The sequence below is a fragment of the Theropithecus gelada genome, chromosome 4 (genome assembly GCF_003255815.1).
Source record: "Theropithecus gelada isolate Dixy chromosome 4, Tgel_1.0, whole genome shotgun sequence".
Classification (NCBI taxonomy): Eukaryota; Metazoa; Chordata; class Mammalia; order Primates; family Cercopithecidae; genus Theropithecus; species Theropithecus gelada.
This window is the reverse complement of record NC_037671.1, coordinates 30,531,809-30,551,206: the sequence shown is the minus strand read 5'-3', so window position 1 is coordinate 30,551,206 and position 19,398 is coordinate 30,531,809.

Sequence of the window (19,398 nt, the reverse complement as noted above, 5' to 3'; positions counted from 1 at the left end):
CGACTGGGTGCCATGGGTCATACCCGTAATCTCAGCACTTTGGGAGGCCGAGGTGGGTGGATCACTTGAGCTCACAAGTTTGAAACCAGCCTGAGCACCATGGTGAAACCTCATCTCTACCAAAAATACAAAAAATTAGCCTGGTATGGTGGTGCAGACTTGTGGTTCCAGCTACTTGGGAGGCTAAGGCAGGAGAATCGAGCTTAGGAGGTGGCAATTGCAGTGAGCCACGATTGTGCCATTGCACTCCGGTCTGGGCAACACAATGAGACCCCCTCAAAACATAAATAAAAATTTAAGGCCAGGCGTGGTGGCTCATGTCTGTAATCCCAACACCTTGGGAGGCCGAGGTAGGCAGATCACCTGAGGTCAGGAGTTCGAGACCTGCCTAGCCAACATGGTGAAACCCAATCTCCACTAAAAATACAAAAATTAACTGGGCTTGGTGGCAGGTGGCTGTAATCTCAGCTACTTGGGAGGCTGAGGCAGGAGAATCGCTTGAACCCAGGAGGCAGAGGTTGTGGTGAGCCGAGATTGCACCATTGTACTCCAGCCAGGGTGAAAAGAGTGAAACTCCATCTCAAAAAAATTAAAATTAAAATTAAAATTAAAATAAAAAACGTTAAACTCAGCCAGGCATGGTGGCTCACACCTGTAATTCCAGCACTTTGGGAGGTAGAGGTAGGGGGATTTCTTGAGACCAGGAGTTCAAGACCTGCTTGGGCAACGTGGTGAAACCCTGTCTCTACAAAAGATAGAAAAATTGGCAGTGTGGTGGCACATGCATGTAGTCCCAGCTACTCAGGAGGCTGAGGTGAGAGGATCACTTGAGCCCAGGAGGTCGAGGCTGCAGTGAGCCAAGACTGTGCCACTGCACTCCAGCCTGGGTGATAGAGAGAGAGAGACCCTGTCTCAACAACAACAACAATAATAATAATAATAATAATAATAATAATAAGTTAAACTCATCCCAAAATACACTCACAGAACACCCAGAATAATGATTGACCAAATATCTGGGCATATCATGGCCCAGTCAAATTGACACATAAAATTAACCATCACAACAGTTTAGTGTAAGAGAAAACAAAATTTAAAAATAAAGAACAATTTGCACCAAACAGCATAGTTACGATGAAAGAAACAGATGCAATATTTTTTGTTACAAATTTTTTTGCACAAGTCATATATTCAGATGGTTCAAAAATGAGAAAGTATTAAAAGGCATAGAAAAAGTCTTTGGCCTCTCCTTTCCCCCATTTCCTCAATTCCCCCTACCACCTCTACCATAGTTTTTCTTTTCTTTTTTGTTGTGTTTTGTTTATTTTGAGACAGGGTCTCACTGTGTCGCCCAAGCCAGAATTCAGTGGTACAATCATGACTCACTGCAGGCTCAGCCTCCTGGGCTCAAGTGATCTTCCCATCTCAGCGTCCTGAGTAGCTGGAACTACAGGTGTATGCCATCACATCTAGCTAATTTTTAAATTTTTTTGTAGAGATGAGGTCTATGTTGCATAGGCTGGCCTTAAACTCCTGGACTCAAGCGATCCTCCCACCTCAGTCTCCAAAAGTACTAGGATTACTGGCATGAGCCATCCCTCCTGGCTTACTTTAGTTTTTAAATGCATTCCTCCTGATTTTATGATACTTGCAAATATGAACACAGTCTTATTTTATCTAACTTTTTACATAAAAGGTAAAAATATTTACTTATTATTCTGCAGCTCCTTTTCTCACTTAATATATTTTAGAAATCTCTATTTTATCAGTGCTTAGTTACAAATAGCACATTTAAATTTGCATCTGCACAAAATAGGAGCTTATTTTCAAATGAGTTTATCCAACCAGGAAGGAGTGGAATCTGCAAACTTCTTTTCCATTGCACCTTTAAAGAAGGGAATGAGAACAAATGTAGATTTATTGGAACTCAATGGAAGAAGAGAAAATGACATCCTTAATTGTTTTTGATCCAATGAGAAATAAAACACTTTTTGCCTAAAGCGATGTAGTATTCAACAATACCTGAAGTAGGGAATTAGAAGCAGCTGGTGATCAAAGGAAATGTTACATTAATTCAACAAATATTTATTGACCTTTTTCTTCATAATGTAATATTTAGCTATTTATTTTCTTTAAGTAAAGATGTTCAAGATATAGCATTAAGTTTTTTTTTTAAAAAAAGATACAAAATAGTTTTAATAGGATAACAATTCCCCCCCACCCACCGCCCACCTTTTTTTTTTTTGAGATGGATTCTCACTCTGTCACCCAGGCTAGAGTGCAATGGAACAATCTCAGCTCACTGCAACCTCTGCCTCCCAGGTTCAAGCAATTCTCCTGCCTTAACCTCCCAAGTAGCTGAGATTACAGGCGGTGCCACCAAGTCCTGATAAATTTTGTTTTTAAATTTTTGTATTTTTAGTAGAGATGGGGTTTTGCCATGTTGGCCAGGTTGCTCTAGAACTCCTGAGTTCAAGGAATCCTCCTACCTCAGCCTCCTAGAGTGCTGGGATTATAGGCATAAGCCACTGTGCCCAGCCAAAGACAATCCCTTTTTAAAAACATACACAACACATACACACAACACATGTATATAAATGTCTAGAAGTGTATGTGTATACATGTATGTATACACACACACATATGCCACCCATATATATATACAGTAAAATGTGCTTAACATGCTTAACAGTGTTTATCTTTGGAATGTGGGTGGGAATATATACATATACTCAGTCATATTTTTAATATTAAGCAAAAATCCTATATAATGCTTGTAAAACAAAAAGTAAATTCATAACTAGTGAAAAGAAAAACATTAATCCTTCAGATATTTATGCCAAAGATATATTTGGCACAATTGGTAGAAAAATGAATAAATTATGAAATAGTTAACATACTTAAAGTAAAACTTTAGAACAAATTTCTTGCCTTGGTAGCTCAAGGCTGCTGCTCAGAGTTCTTTACCCAGAACAGCAGTTATCCAACGTACAGTCCATATTCAGTATTAATGATGAAGGTAAAAACAGATGAAAATCAGAACAGTTAACATTCCAGTTGATTTACCAGGATTCTATTAATTTGGTTATGTAGACAGGAGAATTCTTCTGAAGGTGGCTACTCCCTGGTAAAAAGATGAACTTGCTCTTAGAAGGCAATGGGGTAAAGAATTTAAGACAAGGACTCTGGAGATAGACTGTTAGTTTGGGCCTATCCAAATGGGTCTACTCCTTACCTAAGACCTTCAAAAGGGAAAAGTGCATGGACCTTGGAGCCCAGCAGTCTTGTCTTCCAATTCTGGTTTTGCCACTTCCTCTCTCTAAGCTACAACATCTTCATTGTACTAACCCTCACCCTATAAAAGAATTGTGAGGAAAGACATACATACACACACGCGTGTGCGCGCGCACACACACACACACTGTATGTCACATAGTGCCTGATAAATAGTAAGTGCTTAATAAATATTAGTTCCTTTACCCCTAAAGAGAAAACCATCCTCATCCTTTATAAGCTGCCTTCCATGAAAATGTTCCTGCTTTATTTCCATAGCCTTTAAAATATTCTAGACACTTATTTCTTTCTCTCTCGCTCTCTTTTTTTTTTTTTTTTTTTGAGACAGAGTCTTGCTCTGTCACCCAGGCTCACCTGTAGTGGCATGATCTTGGCTCACTGCAACCTCCACCTCCCAGGCTCAACAGGTTCAAGTGACTCTCATGCCTCAACCTCCCAATGGGTGTGGGCCACCAAACCTGGCTAATTTTTGTATTTTTAGTAGAGACAGGGTTTCGCCATGTTGTCCAGCTGGTCTCCAACTCCTAACCTCAAGTGATCTGCCCAGCGATGTCTCCTTAAGTGCTGGGATTACAGGCATGAGCCATAGCACCTAACCCTAGACATTCATTTCTTTTTTGTTTGTTTTTTATTGTTCGTTTGTTTTTTGAGATGGATATCACTCTGTTGCCCTGGCTGGAGTGCAGAGTGGCATGATCTCGGCTCACTGCAATCTCTACCTCCCAGGTTCAAGCTATTCTCCTGCCTCAGCCTCCTGAGTAGCTGGGACTACAGGTGCATGCCACCATGCCTGGCTAATTTTTTTGTATTTTTAGTAGAGATGAAATTTCACCATGTTGCCCAGGATAACCTTGAACTCCTAACCTCAGGTGATCCGCCCACCTTTGCCTCCCAAAGTGCTGGGATTACAGGCATAAGCCACCGCACCCAGCCAGCATTCATTTCTCAAGTATCTAAGAAACCACATCATCTGATCAACACTTTAATCAATCAAACACCTGTTAGCTATTCTCAGTGGTACAGGCAATATTTCATTCTAGTCTTGAGCATAAAACTTCCAGACAAGCTGTTTAAATTTGGTCTCTAGGATTCCCATGCTGTACTTTTCCACAGCAATGGTGTCCATATGTAGTAGAACCAAATGATTATTGCCCTTCTGCTAACATCAGATGACCAGATACCACAGTAAGGAAGACCTCTTCACCAAAGAGAGATTCTGCGCCCACCACCACCACTTGCTGCAGTAACACTGGGGAAAAAAACTACCAATCACAACATTTCTGGAGGGAAAAGGATTTTTATCAAAACCTAAACTTTACAGACAGAGGAGGAGTTCTGTTATAGACAACAAAATATCCCTGCCAAATAGGAAGTGCAGTAAGGGTAGATTTATGGAGATGATAGAAAATAGGCACCTGCATAATCTAGGAGCCAAAGCATAAGATTGCCTATCTGCTTCTCTCTCAACACACACTATCCCACCCCTCTTCACTTTTCTCTGCCATAAAACACATTTATGGTCCTGGCTCTAGAAAAATGAGCAGGACCAGGGGAAGAAGTCAATTCTTTCCATAATCAATGACACTAATCTTGGAGTAAGTGTGAGTGGCTGAGGCATCCCCAGTTATGGGTGGAGAGTCCTCTTCAGTGAGTTCACTCTTCTGCTTGAATCAATTTTGTCTTTTCTGAGGAAATAGTATCCATGTGGCTTGGTTGAGATGTTAAAACTCTGAGAGCTCCACAGCACCAGGAATTGCAAAGGCAGAGGGCTCCTAGAAAACAGTAATTATATTGATGATTCATGATGGCAATCGCTAATTTTCAAATAGCTTAAGAGTTCAGGCACTAAAGTGTGAGTTACTCATGTAAATTCTTATCACCACTCTGAAGATGTTGTCCAAACTGGCTTCATGGGCATGTTAACTTCTACAGTTGCAAATGGCCCTGCACCCAGAAGAGCCCCACACTTGGTTCAATGCTCTGCTATCACCATCTGGAGATTGTTAATAATTTTTGAACAAGAGACTCTGTATTTTCATTTTGCACTGGCCTCACGCATCATGCAGTTGGTCTGATAGAATGTCTTCAGACTTTTTCTGTAGTCAAGAAAAGGAAACAATTCTTTCCCATACTCTGGATTCTATCCCTTGTTCAAGGTATGTTTGGTGTACAGGGATTGCTTCCCAATCCCTCTTCTGGTGTTTAGGTGGTAAAAGTGAAGTGCAGGGAAAAAAATCAAGAAAGGATTTTTTTTTTTTTTTGCCTTTTTTTTTTGGAGAAGGATATATTTTTAAAAATAGATCACTGAACAATAAGAAGTCATGTATGGCTGGACATGGTGGCTCACCCCTGTAATCCCAACACTCTGAGAGGCCAAGGTGGGCAGATCACCTGAGGTCAGGAGTTCAAGACCAGCCTGACCAATATGCTGAAACCTCGTCTCTACTAAAAATACAAAAAAAAATTAGCCAGGCTTGTTGGCGCTGCCTGTAATTCTAGCTACTCAGGAGGCTGAGGCAGGAGAATCACTTGAACCCAGGAGGCAAAGTTTGCAGTGAGCTGAGACAGTGCCACTGCATCCCAGCTCCCAGCTTGGGCAACAGAGCAACACCCTGTCTCAAAACAAAACAAAACAAAACAAAACAACACAAACAAAGAAGTCATGAATGAGCATTCATGATCAGAAATCAAAGACAAAAAGGGGTAGGTTGCATGACTGGGTGTTGCTATAGCTTCCACATATTTGAGAACTTTACAGAAAAAGAAAAAAAAAACAGAGAAAGTAGCTTTATCCACTTCCTGGGAGGTTAACTCTCTCTCTTCGACCTCACAGAATCCAATGATCACTCACCAGATAGCAGAAATAGAGCATAGCTGAATGAATTTATGAAGTAAGGAAACTTAGAAGTGACTTTTGTTGGGTCAGGTCCCCAACTTACTTCCAAAATTTGTATATAGTGCATAAGTAAGGAAAAGAACACAAAAGTACCTGTCAACCCAAAAAAAGGAGGGAGAGATCAATCTGCTAATTAGCTTATCAATACTTAAAAGATTTAACTGTAGTATTATGATCAGAGAACCAAATTATTTCATCACCTCCCCTCATTCTTCTTCTCCCTCCTTTCAGACCATTTTTTCTCCTAGCTTTTCCTTTTCCCTTGTACCCTTCTGAAAATTTTTTAAGAGGCTAATTAAGCCTCTTCCACCCTCACCCCAAGGCTAAGACATTCGGAATTATTCCTGCCTCTGTTTACCTGTGACAATGCAGATGGATGCACAGAAAATATACCGTTTCTGGGTCTCAGGGAATAACTGAGGGAAGGTCAGCAACAAAAATTTCAAGCAGAATGAGAGGAGAAGGGCACTAATCATAGAAATTCCACCCAGTATGAAGTTGGCTAAAGACAGAGAGAGGGGTGTAAGTTCTTTTCAGGGCTATCTCTGGTTTTCGGAGTTCCCCAGTTCTAAAGGTCACATAGTGAAGTTTGGTGGATGTCAGCAGGAAGAAGTAGTTGTGAGGGAAATGAGGGGAAGGAGTAACGAGGCTAAGGTTAGTAATGACATTTAGCCCTCCCTTTTTTAATCCAGGACTTACTTGACTTGTGTTTGGGCATCCAACACATCATCTTACCACTGCAGTCCATGAAAAGTGCACTGACAAGAACATTGGGATCTCCAGGCAGTTCTATTTCTACCCAGGAAGAGATGAAGGAAGACCACCAAAGCAGAGTGGCAGCCAGGAAATTACAGATAAGGATCATGGCACTGTTCAGTTTCTTCATCCTACACCACTCATGAAGAAGCATCGCCTAAGAAGAAAGTTGGGGAAAAGGGAGGAGTTTCTTTAAATTCTCCACATTTACTTCTCACCCTTCAAAAACAATTCCTAATGATCCCTCATTTCTAAAACTCTCTTAAGTCTTCCATTCAAGCCCCAATATCCTCTCTACAGTTTAACTCCTTACTCATTTAACAAATACTTACTGCATGCCCATAATGTGTCACGCCTTAAGTTCTGTTATATTGTCTTTTAACTGACCCTAGTAATTATCCCCACAATTCTAGACTCCAGATTAACAGCACCTCCCCCAAATAAGTTTATCAGGCCCTTCCCCAGCTTAAAACTCCCCTAACTCCTTTTGATTACCTCTAAATATAATCCTTGGGGTAATATCCAAGCCCTTCCTTATTCTAGCCTCAGTCTATCTTTCCAATTTTATTTGTCTACTTCCTTCCTATAATTCAACCTCTTTGCCAAAAAAGGTCATCACGTTGCTTCCCAAATCCTATATAGGCAAGATTTTCTGGAATGGGCTCCATTTTAAACCTTCTATTCCACTGCCCACTAAGTACCATCCAAATATCCTTCATTCATACAGTAAATGAACATGTTTTGAGCACCTACTATGTGTCCACAGTGCTTACATTGTTCTAAGTACCTGATGCTGGTTTGCAAAAGAAATATGGTTACCATTTAGACACATCCCCAGAGTGGCACAAACCTTTGCCAGAGCACATGTCCATCTACTAGCTCCTTCCTCTTCAGTCTCTCCAATGGCCAGTATAAATCTACCCTTCAAGGCCCAAGCTTGGACTAGAAGCTTACTCAACCACAGTGTCCAAACAGTTCACTTTGTGTGAACACATATGACCGTGATTGACTGCTCAATTTCACAGTCAATCATGTATCACTTCATATATTTATCTTTTCCTCTGTGAATGTTTTGACTTCCTAACTAAATCAGAGACAGTCCCCATTCTCGTAGTACTTGCATTCTTATGGATGTAGACAGTAAACAGACAAATAGAGAACAATGGAACAGGCTTGAGGTGGGACCAGAAAGTAGCCATAGTGTTAACTATTTAATATAAGATGGTCAGGAATGATCTTATAATGCCACATTTGAGCAGAGACCTAAGAAAGTAGGAGACTGAACTGAGCAGATATCTGGGAAAACCTCATCCAAAGACCTAGAGGCAGAAGCAAGCAGGAAGGCCTGCATTACAGCTGGAGTGGACTGAAGGAGGGTGCTAGAGTAAAGAAGCTGGCAGGAACCAGATTGTGTAGGACCCTGTAAGCAGCGCTAAGGAATATTTTATTTACTTATTTATTTATTTTATTTATCTATTTAATTTTTTTTTTTTTTAGACGGAGTCTTGCGGTGTTGCCCAGGCTGGAGTGCAGTGGCGTGATCTGGGCTCACTGCAAGCTCCACCTCCCGGGTTCACGCCATTCTCCTGCCTCAGCCTCCTGAGTAGCTGGGACAACAAGCACCTGCCACCACGCCTGGCTAATTTTTTTTGTATTTTTAGTAGAGACAGGGTTTCACCGTGTTAGCCAGGATGGTCTCGATCTCCTGACCTTGTGATCTGCCTGCCTTGGCCTCCCAAAGTGCTGGGATTACAGGCATAAGCCACCACGCCCCGCCTGCGCTAAGGAATATTTTATTTTGAAAAGACTTTGGAGGGTTTGAGCAGAGGAATGACATTATCTAATTTACATTTTTATGGATTCACTCAGTTGCCATGTTAGGATTGGACTACGAACCTAGGATTAATTTAAGCAAGAAACTCAGTAAAATTTTACCATAAGGCTGTAATATGAGACAATGGTGGTTTGGAACATGCCTTTTTTTTTTTTTTTTTTTTTTTTCCCCTTGAGACAGAGTCTGGCTCTGTTGCCCAGGCTGGAGTACAGTGGCGTGATCTTGGCTCACTGCAACCTCTGCCTCGTGGGTTCGAGCAATTCTCCTGCCTCAGACTCCCAAGTAACTGGGATCACAGGAATGTGCCACTATGCCCAGCTAATTTTTATACTTAGTAGAGACGGGGTTTCACCCTGTTAGCCCAAGTGATCCTCCTGCCTCACCCTCCTACAGTGCTGGGATTACAGGTGTGAGCCACCGCGCCTGGCCTGGAATATGTTCTTAACAGTGAAAGGCAAGAGGAGTCTCACCCTGTGGGTTTACTTTGCAGGGAGAGCTATTGGACTTAATGATGGATTAGACATGGGATATGAGAGACAAGAGTCAAGAATGGCCTCAAGGATTTTGGATCCAAATCTGTAAAGACTGAGTTGCTGTTTACTAATACGGGTAAGATCATAAGAGAGGCAAATAGAATGTACAAGAAGGGAGTTAGAGAAGTTTGATTTTACACATGTTACATCTGACATGCTGATCAGATATCTAAAGATGTTAGTAACTATACAAAATAGCATGGTCATCAGGGAAGAGGTCCAGGCTACGAGTAAAAGGAGTAAAAATTTGGGAAATATCCATAATACATGAGAATTAAAACCATAAGAGTGAATGGGATCACCCAGGGCATAAGTGTAAACCAAGGAGAGAAGTGATTCTAGGACTTAACTCTAAGGCTTTCCATTATTTAGAGGTCCAGAGATGAAAAGTACCCAGCAAAGAGGACTAGGAAGGATTAGCCAGTGAAGCAGGAAGAGCTCAAATGAGAGTGGTGTACCTTGGTTTCTCTGATTTTCTTGAAGATACAAGAAAAGAATTTTTTTTTTTTAAAGAGAGTGGTATAGCAGAAGCCAAGAGAAGAAAATATTTCAAGGAGAAAATGTCTAACTGTGTCAAAGGTTATCAATCGGGCAGGTTAAGATAAGACATGACCAGGTGTTGTGGCTCACACCTGTGATCCCAGCACTTTGAGAGGCCAAGGTGAGAGGATGGCTTGAGGTTAGGAGTTCAAAACCTGAGTAATATAAGACTCCATCTCTACATAATAAAAATAATAATAAAAAAAGGTGAGACGTGAAAATCTATCACTGGTTCAGCAAAGCGAAGGTCACTATGACCTTGATAAAATCTTTTTTAGAGGAGTGCTAGGGACAAAAAGCCAGACTGGAGAGGAAGGTTCAAGAAAGAATGGATGGAAGCCCAGGCGCAGTGGCTTATGCCTGTAATCCCCGCACTTTGGGAGTTTGAGGCAGGCAGATCACCTGAGGTCAAAAGTTCAAGACCAGCCTGGTCAACATGATGAAACCCTGTCTCCACTAATAATACAAAAAAAATTAGCTGGGCATGGTAGCGCATCCCTGTAATCCCAGCTACTCAGGAGGCTGAGGCAGGAGAATCTGAGAGGCGAAGGTTGCAGTGAGCGGAGATCATGCCATTGCACTCCAGCCTGGGCAACAGGAGCAAAATTCCATCTCAAAAAAGAAAAGAAAAGAAAAGCAGAATATATGCATGTTTAAGTACATGGATGAGGTATTGAGAATGTGTGAAAAATGTCTTCTGATTGCTTCTATTTCCTCAAATAGAAAGCAAGTTTGGCTGGGCACAGTGTGTCATGCCTGTAATCCCAGCACTTTGGGAGGCTAAGGCAGGCAGATCACGAGGTCAGGAGTTCGAGACCAGCCTGACCAACATGGTGAAACCCCGTCTCTACTAAAAATACAAAAATTAGGCCAGGCGCGGTGGCTCAAGCCTGTAATCCCAGCACTTTGGGAGGCCGAGACGGGTGGATCACGAGGTCAGGAGATCGAGACCATCCTGGCTAACACGGTGAAACCGCATCTCTACTAAAAATTACAAAAAACTAGCCGGGCGGGGTGGCGGGCGCCTGTAATCCCAGCTACTCGGGAGGCTGAGGCAGGAGAATGGCGTAAACCAGGGAGGCAGAGGTTGCAGTGAGCTGAGATCCGGCCACTGAACTCCAGCCTGGGCGACAGAGTGAGACTCCGACTTAAAAAAAAAGAAAGCAAAAAACAAAAATTAGCCGGGTGTGGTGATGCATGCCTGTAACCCTAGCTACTCAGGAGGCTGAGGCAGAAGATTTGCTTGAACCCAGGAGGGAGGTTGCAGTGAGCCAAGATCGCGCAACTGCACTCCAGCCTGGGCGACAGAGCAAAACTCCATATCAAAAAAAATAAAAAGCAAAAAAAGGAAGAAAGAAAGCAAGGTCATAGCTGAGGTGAGCATAGGAGAGGAGGTATTGGAAGTTTGTGAAAAGATAAGTGAGAAAATGTTATCTACCAGAGTGGAGAAGTGAAGGGGCTAGGTCACTGTATGGGATTACAGTGAACACTAAGGACTCACTCAGGGTTAGTGGTCATGAAATTACAGTTGCATCAGTGTGGTGTTTTTCTCCAATTATGTTCACCTAGATAGGTATGACCAATGAATAAATAGACATGTGGATTTATTTATTTATTTTTTTGAGACGGAGTCTCACTTTGTCACCAGGCTGGAGGACACTGGCACAATCTCAGCTCACTGCAACCTCGACTCCCTGGTTCAAGTGATTCTCCTGCCTCAGCCTCCCTAGTAGCTGGGATTACAGGCACATGCCAACATGCCCAGTTAATTTTTGTTGTATTTTTAGTAGAGACAAGGTTTCACCATGTTGGCCAAGATGGTCTCAATCTCCTGATCTTGTGATCCACCTGCCTCAGCCTCCCAAAGTGCTGGGATTACAGGCGTGACCACCGTGCCAGGCCTGAAATGTGGATTTTTACAAGGATTAGAATTTCTTTTTCTTTTTCTTTTTTTTTTTTGAGATGGAGTCTCGCTCTTTTGCTTAGGCTGGAGTGGTGCAATCTTGGCTCACTGCAACCTCTGCCTCCCAGGTTCAAGCCATTCTCCTGCCTCAGCCTCCCAAGTAGCTGGAATTACAGGTGTGCGCCACCATGCCTAGCTATTTTTTTTGTATTTTTAGTAGAGATGGGGTTTCACCATGTTGGCCAGGCTAGTCTCAAACTCCTGACCTCAGGTGATCTGCCTGCCTCAGCCTCCCAAAGTGTTAGGATTACAGGCGTGAGCCACTGTGCCCAGTCAGGATTAGAATTTCATAAGACAAGTATGATGAAGCAAGTGGGATGACAATGTAAGCAAGAATGACTGTAGTCACAGACCATGGAATCTAGTTTGGGAAAGGAGGAAAGTGAAGACATGAGAAGGGTGGTGGACAAGACACAGGTGTAATAGACTGTAAACACAGTGGGGTCAAAGTGTTGGAGCTGAGGCCCTACAGGGAGTAAGCTGAGGGACAGGAGGTAAGAGGCAGAGCAAGATGCTTAAGGTTGAATTGCGGAGTGGGTCTGATAAAGTCTAAGGCAGTTTTTAAACCTGCAATTCTCAGAGCAGAAAAACATTAGTGGATTGAGAAATCAGCTTTGGAGATAAGAACCAATTTATTTTTGTTGTTTTTCTATTCTTTTAGGTGCTTTTGTTTTTGTTTTGAGACGGAGTCTCACTTTGTTGCACAGGCTGGAGTGCTCTGGCGCAATCTCTGCTCACTGCAACCTCTGCCTCCTGGGTTGAAGTGATTCTCCTGCCTCAGGCTCCCGAGGAGCTGGGATTACAGATGCCTGACACCAGGCCCGGCTAATTTTTTGTATTTTTAGTAGAGACGGGTTTTCACCATGTGGGCCAGGCTGGTCTTGAACTCTTGACCTTGTGATTCGCTCATCTCAGCCTCCCAAAGTGCTGGGATTACAGGTGTGAGCCACCGCGGCTGGCCTATTTTAGGTTTTTAAAAAATATAGTCATGGCTGGGCGCAGTGGCTCACGCCTGTAATCTCAGCATTTGGGGAGGCCAAGGCGGGTATATCACCTGAGGTCAGGAGTTCAAGACCAGCCTGACCAACACAGTGAAACCTGGTCTCTACTGAAAATGCAAAATTAGCCGGGCATGGTGGTGCATGCCTGTAATTCCAGCTACTCAGGAGGCTGAAGCAGGTGAATGGCTTGAACCTGGGAAGCGGAGGTTGCGGTGAGCCGAGATCACACCATTGCACTCCAGTCTGTGCAACAAGAGCAAAACTTGGTCTCAAAAAAAAAAAAAAAAAAAGTACTATCATGTGCCATATGATGACATTTCAGTCAACAATGGATCACATTTATGACGGTGGTCCCATAAGATTATAATGAAGCTGATTATTCCTATTGCCTAACATTCATTATATACTTATTATTGTTAGAGTATACTCCTACTTATAAAAAGAGTTAGCTATAAAACAGTCTCAGACAGGTCCTTCAGAAGGTATACCAGAAGAAGAGATGACAGCTCCATGTGTGTTATTGCCCATGAAGATGTTTCAGTGGGATAAGATGTTGAGGTGGCACACAGTGATATTATGACGCTGTGTAGGCCTAGGCTAATGTGTGTGTCTTAATCTTTATTTATTTTTTTTATTTTTTTGAGATTGTGTCTCACTCTGTCATCTAGGCTGGAGGGCAGTGGTGTGATCACAGTTCACCACAACCTCTGCCTCTAGGGCTCAAATGATCCTCCCGCTTCAGGCTCCTGAGTGACTGAGACCACAGGTGCACACCACCACCTCCAGGTAATTTTTTTGTATTTTTGGTACAGATGGGGTTTCATCATGTTGCCTAGTCTTGTCTCCAACTCCTGAGTTCAAGCAATCCATCTGTCTTGGCTTCTTAAAGTGCTGGGATTGCAGGCATGGGTCACCCGCCCAGTGAATCTTAGTCTTTAACAAAAAAGTTTTGAAAAACAAAATATTTTAAAAATAGAAAAAAGCTTATTTTATTAGTGCATTTTCATACCGCTAGGAAGAAATGCCCAAGACTGGGTAATTTATAAAGAAAAAGAGGTTTGATGGACTCACAGTTACACATGGTTGGGGAGGCCTCACAATCGTCGCAGAAGGCAAAGGAGGAGCAAAGGCATATCTTACATGGCGGCAGGCAAGAGAGCATGTGCAGGGGAACTGCCCTTTTGTAAAACCATCAAATCTCCTGAGACTTATTCACTGTCATGAGAACAGCATGGGAAAAACTCACCCCATGATTCAGTTACCTCACACCCGGTCCCTCCCATGACATGTGGGGGATTATGGGAGCTACAGTTCAAGATGAGATTTGGGTGGGGACACAGCCAAACCACATCACTTATAGAATAAGGATACACAGAATGAATATAGTTTTGTACAGCTAGCCATTGTTTGTGTTTTAAGCTGTTATTCCAAAAAAAGTCAAAAAGTTTTTTTTTTTTTTTTTTTTTTGAGACAGAGTCTCACTAGGTCGCCCAGGCTGGAGTGCAGTGGTGCAATCTCGGCTCACTGCAAGCTCCGACTACCGGGGTCACGCCATTCTCCTGCCTCAGCCTCCCGAGTAGCTGGGACTACAGGTGCCTGCCACCACACCCGGCTAATTTTTTTTTTTTTTTTGTATTTTTAGTAGAGACAGGGTTTCATGTGTTAGCCAGTATGGTCTCGATCTCCTGACCTCTTGATCTGCCTACCTCAGCCTCCCAAAGTGCTGGGATTACAAAAAAGTCAGAAAGTTTTAAAAAATTGCCAGGCTTGGTGGCTCATGCCTGTAATCCCAGCACTTTGGGAGGCCAACACAGGCGGATCACTTGATGGTAGGAGTTCGAGACCAGCCTGGCCAACATGGTGAAACCAAAAATACAAAAATTAACTGAGCATGGTGGTACATGCCTGTACCCAGCTACTCACGTGGCGGAGGCAGGACAATCACTTGAATCCAGGAGGCAGAGGTTGCAGTGAGCTGAGATCGTGCCACTGCACTCTAGCCTGGGCGACAGAGCAAGACTCCATCTCAAAAAAATAAATAAATAAAAATAAAATAAATAAATAATGAAAAAGTTTGTAAAGTAAAAGTTATAGTAAGCTAAAGTTAATTTACTATTGAAGAAAAACATTTTTTACAAATTTACTGTAGCCTAAGTATAGTGTTTATAAAGTCTACAGTAGTGTACAGTATTGTCCTAGGCTTTCACATTCATTCACCACTCACTGACTCACCCAGAGCAACTTCCAGTCCTGCAAGCTCCATTCATGGTAAGTGTCCTATACAAGTGTACTTTTTTGTTTGTTTGTTTGGAGATGGAGTCTCGCTCTATTGCCCAGGCTGGTGGCATGATCTTGGCTCACTGCAACCTCCACCTCCCAGGTTCAAGTGATTCTCCTGCCTCAATCTCCCAAGTATCTGGGATTACAGGCACCCACCACCACAATGGCTAATTTTTTTGCATTTTAGTAGAGACGGAGTTTCACCATGTTGGCCAGGCTGGTTTCAAACTCCTGACCTCAAGTAATCCACCTGCCTTGGCCTCAAAGTGTTAGTATTACAGGTGTGAGCCACTGCACCCGGCCAGGTGTACCATTTTTAAAAATCTTTTATATTGTATTTTTACTGTGCCTTTTCTATGTTTAGATATGTTTAGGTACACAAATACTTATCATTGTGTTACAATTGCCTATAGCACTCAGCACAGTAACAGGCTGCACAGGTTTATAGCCTAGGAGCAATATGCTATAGCAAACAGCCTAGGTGTGTAGTAGGCTGTACCATCTAGGTTTGTATAAGTGCACTCTGTGAGTCTGCACAAGGATGAAATCACCTAACAACACATTTCTCAGAATGTATCCCTGTCATTAAACAATGCATGACTATTTAAATATGATTAAATGCATATTTAATACTAACTTTATACTTGTACTTATAAGTAGCAAGGGAAAGGAGTGGATTATGAAACCTTCAGTTATAAATTCGTATACAGTCAGGAGTCAAGATGTAAACTATATTTATTACTGTGAGCTGAAGAAAAAGAAGTTGGAAAACATTGCTCTAAATGTTGGTCACATGAAGGGGTTGCAAAGAAAGCGTGGAAAAGATCATCAGATGAGAGAAGACTAGAGAATCTTATGATAGATTATTATGTGATTTTTGGCACGCAATATGGAAGCTAGAAAAATTAGAACTGCATTTCTATTTCAAAATTCCTTTCATCCCTATCTACTTGTGTGAACACAATTTCTCATATCCATAAGAATGACAAACAGACATAGAGCTGATTTTGACCTCTGGTCTCATTCTAGCAGTGAGGAATATTCTGCCATGGAAACATGACTTAGAAAATATTAGTCCCAACGTGCCCAGTGGCTCACGCCTGTAATGCCAACAATTTGGGAGGCCGAGGCAGGCAGAGCGCTTGAGCCCAGGAGTTTACGACCAGTTTGGGCAACATAGTGAGATCACCTGTCTACAAAAAATTTTTAAAAAAACTTTAGCTGGGTGTGGTGGCATCTGCCTGTGGTCCCAGCTACTTGGGAGGCTGAGGCAGGAGAATTGCTTGAACTTGGGAGGCAGAGGTTGTAGTGAGCTAAGATTGTGCCACTGCATTCCATCCTGGGCAACAGAGTGAGATGGTCTCAAAAAAGAAGGAAAAAAGAAAAAGAGAGAGAGAGAAAGAGATGAAGGAAGGAAAGCAGGGAGGGAAGGAAGGAGGGAGATGTTTGGGGAGGGCAGATGGAAAAGAATAGAAAAGAAAGAGGCTAGGAGCGGTGGTTCATGCCTGTAATCCCAGCACTTTGGGAGGCAAAGGTGGGCGGATCACGAGGTCAGGAGATCGAGACCATCCTGGCCAACATGGTGAAACCCCATCTCTACTAAAAATACAAAAAAATTAGCAGGGAATGGTGGCACGTGCCTGTAGTTCCAGCTGCTCAGGAGGCTGAGGCAGGAGAATCGCTGGAATCTGGGAGGTGGAGGCTGCAGTGAGCCAAGATCGCGCCACTGCACTCCAGCCTGGGTGACAGAGTGAGACTGTCTCAAAAAAAGAAAAAAAAAGAAAGAGAGAGAGAGGAACGGAGGAATAAAAATCTGAGTTCAAGTAAAAAAGAGAAAGATGGCCGGGCTCAGTGTCTCATGCCTGTAATCCTTGTACTTTGGAAGGCCAAGGTGGGCAGATCACTTGAGGTCAGGAGTTCAAGACCAGCCTAGCCAACATGATGAAACCCTGTCTCTACTAAAAATACAAAAATTAACTGGGCATGGTGGTGTATGCCTGTAATCCCAGCTACTCAGGAAGCTGAAGCAGGAGAATCCCTTGAACCTGGGACGTGGAAGTTGCAATGAGCCGAGATCGTGCCACTGTGCTGCAGCCTGGGCGACACAGCGAGACTCTGTCTCAAAAAAAAAAAAGAGAAAAAGATGTAAAATATCTAATGTTTAAAAAAAATTTTTTTTAAAAAGCTTTTTTTAAATTTTTTTTTTTTTTTTTTTTTGATGATAGGTTTAAATCACTATCATCATATCAAATTCAGGACACACAAGTTGCTGTGTCCTGAATTTCAGCCTAGCAATAATACTTGGAGATTTGTGTTCTGTGACCGAAGAAACCAGAAGGGTTTTTAAAGATGAGAGGCAGTAACTGGATTTATTTCTGGGGTGTCTGAAAGACTGCCTAGTTCAGGAGTAAAACCTAAACACTTTAGAAACCACTGGATATATCTAGAGGAGTAATGGAACACATTTTAAAATGTCATAATTCACAATATACTGGAAATCACATTCTTTACAACTGTTTAAACTTATGATGTGAAATTTTTAGATGTCAACTTAAAAATGTAGAAGTGGATACAAAATTTTTCAACAGGATATGCTTTCAAAGTTTGAAGACCACTGCTCTAAAGTAGTTCTTACATGTGATGGGCTTCAAGGAGTCAGTCTTGTTAGTTGTGTGACACTGGCAAGTGACATAAATTCAGCTGTCTCCTTATCTGTAAAATGGGGATAGTAACAATACCCTATCTCAGTAGCTGTCCAATTTTAGTATTCATCAAAATAGCATGGAGGGCTTTTTAAACAGACTGCTAAGTCCTCACCCCTAGAGTTTCTGATTCAGTATGTCTAGGGCCGGGCCCTAAAATTTATATTTCTAACAAGTTTCCAGGTGATGCTCATGCTGCTGGTCCAGGGACCACACTCTGAGAACCTATGGCCTATCTCATAAGGTCATTGAGAAAATTTAAAACATTAGTAGATAAAATGCTTAAACTGTACTGGGACATAGCAGGTGCTAATATTTATTAGCCAATATCATCAATTAGGACTGGATTCACTGTAACAGAAAATTCTACTCCAGTGGATTAAACAGGAAAGAGTACTATCTCATTTAATAAGAGGTCCCAAGGTAAATCATCCAGTGGTGGCACTACTGTCAAGAACGTCCCCAGTTCCTTCTGTCTTCTTGCTCAGTTGCCTTTGTTCCATGGCTTTTATCATCACAAATGTATGATAGCTGCTGTTCCTCCAGGAATTCTGTCTGCATTCCTGAGAGGCAGAAAGAAGGGCAAAAATGCACAGGGCAAAGAATTGATGGAGTGTTCCAGCCAAGCTGCTCCCTTTTAAAAAATGTTTCCCGAAGCCCCCACAGTGACACTGACTTGAATCACAATCAGATCCAGGTCACATGCTACCCCAACTACAAAGAAATCAGAGAAAGAAAGAATTTTTAGTTCTCCAGCCACTATGGTGGAGGAAATCAAAGGAGAATGCAGTTTGAGACAGATAATATATTTCACTTGCCTGAAGGGTACCCATGAACACCAAGAAACTCATGCAAAATATCAAGTGTATGTATATTTTTCTGAAGAGTCAGTCCACAGCTTTCATGAGATTCTTAGAGTCCAAAAACAAGGGCTTTCAAGCCCTAGTTTCTTGACTTGAAGGCCTAAGTATTTTCACAAAAAGGATGTCCATTCCTCTTCATCCCCTCTGTCTGCCATCACATTAAATCATAAAACCTGAGGGCATGTAACTCTCTTAATTGCTGTATCCTTTCCTCTTTTCTAAAAAAAGCTTCTGAAATCGTTGTAAATGCTGCTTATACTATTACATATTTGTCTATAATTTGTCCTTAAGTATATTCTTTGGTGTGTGTATGTTCTTAATGTGATTTCCCAAATAGATAATATACTTTATTTTTTTTTGTGAGACAGACTCTTGCTCTGTCAACCCAGGCTGGAATGCAGTTGCACCATAATGGATCGCTGCAGCCTCAAACTCCTAGGCTCGAGCCAATCTCCCACCTCACTAACCTGAGTAGCTCGGACGACAGGCATGTGCCACTATGCATAGCTAAGTTCAATTTTTTTGTAGAGATGAGGTTTCACTATGTTGACCAGGCTGGTCTTGAACTCCTGGGCTCAAGCGATCCTCCCACCTTGGACTTCCAAAGCATGTCCTTGTATATTTTCTTCCTTTGTTGTTTGCATAAAGTTGGGAAGCAAGGAGCATTAACATCCGAAATAAGTTACTGTGTCCTGAATTTCAGCCTGGTAATAATACTTGGAGATTTGTGTTCTCT